Below are 6795 nucleotides of genomic sequence, written 5' to 3'. Positions count from 1 at the left end.
GGAGGGGGGGGGGGGAAAGCAGAGAAGAGCAAAAAATTGTATAATTGTTATGTACCACCTGGATGGAGACTGAGCTGAACAGGAGGCTAACGTTGCCCCACTTGTCCGATTTTCCTGAAGGTGGTGACAGGAGGAGGAGGAAGGACACCGGGAAGCATAAGTGCCGATGCAGTGGCTTGCACAGATGCTGTATTTGAGTGTGATGACTCAAAGACCGCTGTGACAGGAACTGGGCAGCAGACTGGAGCAGAAATGTAGTCCTGGAGCAGGAGCTGGCTCGAAGGACAGCAGCATGGTGTCAAGGTTGCAGAGCCCAAATAGAATCATGAGAACATCAGGACCGGAATCAAGGTCATGCAAGGAATGCATTAAATGAAAGGGGCCATAACTGCTGAAAATGTATTACTCAAACTCACATTTTCTTATTCTATTATACCTAATTTATTTTTGTTGTTATCTCTCATTAAAGAATATGTATGGTGGCATTATGTCTATTTTCTTTTCTTTGTTTTGGTCATGGCCTGAAATATAAACTCTTTAAAATACATTTTATTTAGATATATATGAAATTATTAGTTTGTAGTCTCATTTGGAGCCAGTAAGTAAAACTCTTTGTTTTCTTATGTTTTCCCCAGACTGTTTAGCTGCTCTGTTGTAAATAGCTAGCTGTGTACACAACACAATAGCTCAAACTGGAATTTACACACATAATAAATGATTCAGAACATTGACTCATCATAGTAAGTCCTCTGTGAGACAAAGATGGCCCTTGAGCATATGCATAAGCCTCTGTTTTCCCTGTAATGGATCTGCCTATATAAGCAAGCCTGCCCTATCGATAAGGGCTGAATGGTCTTCAGCTTCCCTGTGCACCCACTACTCTGCTGGATTGCTTATTTCTTGTTTCACCCGGATTGCTTCTTGACGCCTCTTACCTGTCGCTTGCCTTCCTGACCACAACCTGTTAACTAGATTCTGTCTTGCCTTCCGTTTCTATACCGTGTTGCCCGGCTGACTTGACCCTTTGGCTTATCCTGACTATGCTTCTGCCTCCTGTTCCAGTACCATGCTGCCCGACCAGTTTGACCTCTGGCTACGAGTATCCTGCTCCCAGACTCGCACCAGCATGGTGTCTGGTCTTTTGGCACTCATCCTCCTCGCTGTCCGCTCATGCTCTGTCCCCATCCACAGGGGGTGAAAGACACGAGACGCAAGAGAAGCCTCCTCGCCTATCCGGTCTCCAACCAGGTACGTGATATCCTCTCTTATCACGTGTCTTTCTCTGAGGTTTCAGTCAAACAAAGCTAGCTTTAAAGTGACATTAAACCCTCAGATTTTTTAACATAAAACAATACTGTAATGTGTGCCTTACTGTAATCCATGGTTGTTTCCCTTCTCTTTGCTGCTCTTCCTTTTAAATCTGTGTCTGTTCTCATGCTCTGCAGAACTTCTGTTTTGCAGCAGACTGCCTTGTCTCAGGAATGGATACACGGGTGTCTGTGTATACGTTTCTATAGGCTTGTAACCTGAGCCAGCACTACAGGAAGAGGCCCTGAGCTGAAAGGGGAAGTTCTCCCCAAGCATGAGAAGACATGAGGATTTAAAAGGAAGAGCAGCAAAGAGAAGGGAAACAACCATGGATTACAGTAAGGCACACATTACACTATTGGTTTATGTTAAAAAATCTGAGGGTTTAATGTCACTTTAAGACAGGCTGCTACTGCTGTGGTGTCTTTTTAGATAATCCATAGGGCTAAACATGAAATGTTTATTTGTAAAATGATTGCATGCAGTAAAAAAACAGATTTAAAACCATTTACAAATTAACTTTAAACAATATTTTCAAAAACGGACCCAAAACTATTAGTTACCCTAAATCTACACTGGTTCAAAACCAAAGTGTGTGCATTTAAATAGTAACTTTCTTGTTTTTAACATCTTAAATATTATTGAAATGCAGGAGGTGCATCTGATTTGAACCAGTGCACCCCTTTAGTCTAGATGTAGACATGATATGGCATGCTTGCATCTGCATTATCTTGGGAAAACAAATGCAGCCATCTGGAAAAATCCATGTAAAATGACTGATTTCTTTTTTCTCCACATTATATGTGTAAACATATGATTGCCAATCCATTTATTACGAGGTAATGATCATTTCATATGTGTGGATAGGCTGTTGCCAGCTATTTTCACATTACCATTTTATAGAGAAAAGCAGCATTTCCCTTTCCTTTATATTGGACAGCCCATTCTGCTATCTATTGTGTCTCTCCTTTGTAGACTTGGCACAATAATTTACAGTGAAGGAACAATAGCCAGTTTTATCCAACATTAGCATACCGAGCATTGAACAAGACCATCAGCAATTGGGAGAGACGCTCTTCAGAAACTGCACCATCCCTGAGCCTTGTAATCTTTGCTTTTGTCAGATGTCTATACAAGTATTCATATATTGGTCACAAGTTTAAATGCAACCAATGTTTCTTGTGGTGTTAAACAGAAACAATCCAGCAGTCTGCTGATGTTAGTGCATTCTAGTTACATACTGTCAACATTTTGGCCAGCGTGAGTTAATGTTCTTACTTTACACCAACTTTTGTTATCAAAGTTCAGATAAGGATACATACATGTTTGGGAAAATAAATAATGTAATTAGTGCTGGCGTTGTATTCTGAAGCCATATGTCCTGCTGAATTTGCAGTCTTTCTGTTTGATTTAGTATATCCCCAGCCCTTTCTCCTCATCCTTAAGTCCAAGATACACATTCTTCATCATGCATTCCTGCATTTAAATGAAATAAATGAAATATAAGCAATTACTTTTCTTTGCTATTACGTGACCCAATGAGGGTTCTCATTTATTTGATATCTGGTCAGCTAGAAATGGGGTATTATTCACAAAGCTTTGTCCATATTGTCCGTAGCTGTACAAAGGAGTGTGACACTTGAAATCCCTTGATATTCACAGTGTGAATGAGGATATTAAGTAACATTATTTTAATTTTATTACAGGTATTTATATAGCGCCGACAATTTCATGCAGCGCTTTACAAAGTTGCACATTCACATCATTCCCTACCCTCAAAGAGCTTACAATCTAAGGTCCCTATCTCACATGCATACATAGAGGGCCTATTTAGAGAGGAGCCAATTAACCTACCAGCATGTCTTTGGAGTGTGGGAGGAAACCGGAGTGCCTGGAGGAAACCCACGCAAGCACAGGGAGAACATGCAAACCCGTTCCAGATAGTGACCTGGCCGGGATTTGAACTAGGGACCCCCCAGTGGTGCAAGGCACAAGGGCTAACCACTATGCCGCCCAATATTGTAATGGAGTTGGCAAATCAATTGTGATATTTACGCAGCCCATGTCAATATATTGAATAAAAGACTCTCCTAAAAGGAAATTATTATCTTTTTTAAAAAAAATTCTGTTTACTCCCCACTTTTGCAACAGGTGGAGATGTGCCTGAATTCATCATATGCATCCAACAGCTATTGTGGGATACCTTGTAAAGGCTGCTGAATGTAGCTGAACTTGCCTGATACCAGTGGTAGATTCTATCCACCGTCATGTACTTAGAAAAATTATTTTGAATTCTAAGGGGGGAATTTATCAAAACTGGAGCAAACAGAATCTGGAGCAGTTGCCCATGGCAACCAATCAGCTTCTCTCTTCAGTTTGCACAGGTAAGATTTGAAAATGAGACAGAGAAGCTGATTGGCTGCAGTGCAAATCTGCCCCAAATTTTGTCTGCTCCAGTTTTGATAAATTCCCCCCTAAGTATCAGTTCTATTGTGTAGTTGTAAATATACTGAATTTCAGCTGAATGGAAAACATTTTTTATAACTGTTTTTAATATCACACCTCTTCTGTATTTGACCAACTTGATTTTCTCCACCCTAAAGATATATGATTATAGTATATTCCTGCTCGTGTCAATATACTGATTTCTGAATTGAATGATTCTCCACAGATCACATAAATGTGCATGCAAGTACCAAATCAAATTAATAAATATGATTTTTGCTATTTGCACCATTGGAAACTGCTAAACAAAGCCATTAAGGCACTTTGAGCTATATGGGAGGGTGGAAGGGGGGATTGTGGGTCTTTACAACTACTTAACCCCAAACCAAATCCTTAAGGGCCCTTTTACAAAATGTTTACATGTTTTACCACAATGGCAACACACAAGTGTGAAGCCAGCCTAAAACAAACAAATCAGCCAAATCAGCCTTCACACTTAATGTATTCTTGTATGTAAGCTTTTATCCAAGACTTAAAATTACCTCCTTAACACCGAACTCAAATCCAAAGAATAACCTTTAAAATTAAACCTAATCCTTACAATTTACATAACCATAAAAAGCAATTCTAGGTAACAGGTCAACAAAATCAGTGAGCTACTGAGCAACTATGCTTAATTCCCCATTCCACTATTAAGTATTCATTTTTAAAATAAATTCCCCAGCTGTTTTTAAAATGGAAGTCAGAAAAAGTTGTCAGAAAGTTACTCAATTTACCTAGTATGAGTGCTCTGTAAACAAAGATTATCTAATTGTTTCAGTAGGAGGGCAGTAGAAGTATACTTCCAGAAGCCTGTGTTGTGTAATTTCTAGTTCCTGCATCTATAATCACATTAAAATTTCCAAGGCATGTTTGAATGGGATTAATGGTGGAAAAAAGTACAAATAATTTTTGTTTTTTTCACGCTATTGTTTTATTTACATCAGGCTTTCTGGATACAAGGGGAGTGGTAAGGGGTACGCCACTTTACAAATTAAAAAATACTTATACAACAGTTGCATAATTTTGTCAAAGTGTATCTAAATATAAAACTTTACATTTTTGGATAAAGTCTGGAATAGGTTTAAAATTTAGTAGGCTGGTTAGATTTAAAACTCCAGTCAGATTTATTTTTGGTTTCCCATTGAGAAGAATTCCCTTCACTTCTGGTCCTAGAGGTGCAAAAGCAAGTTAGTGGAAATCTCTCTAAAGTAATGGTATTCCCTATTAGACAGTTGTCGCTGGTACAAGTGTCCCCATTGAAAAATGTAACCTCTACTCCTGTTTTGGCAAAAATCTGGATTTCTCTTGGATTTCTATCCTGGTGACAGTGGTCACCAAGAAAAACTGAGATGGTGAATCACCCCAGTGGTGGCAAGGATACAAATAAAAACAACAGGGGTGCTAACACTTCCCTACTCTATCCATAGCAAAAAAATAAGTAAAATAAAACTATATTTAAATAATATTAAATATAATTTTAGTAACAAAGAAATCTATTTTAAACAGGAAAACATAAAAAGAAAAAAGTTGACAAACTTTAAATTCTTCACATTTGTAAATAAGAAAACCTAGTGCCGGGTAAATCAATTTTATAATCCGGGGTAGTTGCTTTTAATGCTGGCTCATGGTTATTAAGACACCAGGGGGCATAGTTGGAAGTAGCAGATCTAGTAGAGCCAAGTACCTCAAACATTTTGATCCTTAGTAGAAGGAAGCCATTATAAAAGGGGGCACAGAGATGCAGAAGATTGTTTTCATTGGAATAGGGACAAGGTGCTTTTTCAAGGGGTCGCTCATTCCCTCCCCCTTTCCTGCTCTGTCAGGCCACTGCTCGGATTAAGGGTCTGGTCTGGAATTTTAGGGGAACCCCACATTTTTGTTTTCCTTTTTTGGGCATTGTGGTCCCCCTTAATATTCCTACCAGACTTAAAGGGTCTGGTATGAATTTGTAGGGGAACCCCATACTTTTTTTGTTTTGGACATCGGGGGTCGCCCTAAAATTCCTACCAGACGTAAAGGGATTGGTATAATTAGGTAGGGGAACCCCCCACTTTTTTTCATAGTTACATTTTTTATTCTACTTCACTACCTTGGAGGTAGCAAAGCAGAACGACCGAACCTGCTGAGCCATTCGGCAATTTACTCTCTGCTGTTCAGCCCCTTGGAGAATAGGCGTGAACAGCAGGGAATAAACTCGTGAACGATCGCCTCAGACGATCCAGATGTTGCATTGGCTAAGGAGAACGAGGTCTTCCCTTCGGTTCAGCAGAACAAGCTGAGGCTGTTCGACCGAGCCAAAGTGAGGTGAAGCGAGCCGAATACAGCCGATGTACTGCTAAGAATAGCTGTACACTGCTGCAGTTAATGGCCGAACAGGCTTTAGGCTCACTTCACTTCAGCTCGGTTATTCATTCAGCTGCCATTGGCAGTCAGAGCAAACCCAGAAGTGCTCACAGTCTATCAGATTATGCTAGCAATCCAAAGGGGTGTCACTTCTAGGATTTAGTGTATATGATAATTGACTATTCAGCAGCTGGTGCTAGAAGTACAGGCTGCTTTAGTTTCACATAATTTGCCACATTTAATGTTAAATTTTAAATGTTTAAGATGGGTTTTCCTTTGAAAGCTTGTCTGGAGAATATATACTATTAGTACAAATAGACAAATACCAACAACCACTGCCGTGCTCAAATTTGTCCATTAGCAGAGTTGGACTAATGCATATTTAACTATTTCTTTGTTTTTCTATGAAACTTAATAAGGACTTGTAGTAGAAAAACTACTGCACACACTGTGAAAGTATAATTAAGCTCAATTATGTTCTGGCTGAAGTCATAAATGATACATGCGCTGAAAGCCAGCTAAAGTAACTTTTCTTGTTCACCCAGTGGTTTATTCAGACATAAACAAACCTCTTCTTCCTGCCCTTGTATGATATTTAAATGGCTGAAGCTGGGAGTTATGAGCTAACGTACCAACAACAAGATAGCCTTAGGTATT

Source organism: Nanorana parkeri, unplaced genomic scaffold (assembly GCF_000935625.1).
Source record: "Nanorana parkeri isolate BGI_ZX_2015 unplaced genomic scaffold, ASM93562v1 scaffold483, whole genome shotgun sequence".
In the NCBI taxonomy this organism is placed as follows: Eukaryota; Metazoa; Chordata; class Amphibia; order Anura; family Dicroglossidae; genus Nanorana; species Nanorana parkeri.
Note: the sequence above shows the minus strand (reverse complement) of the source record.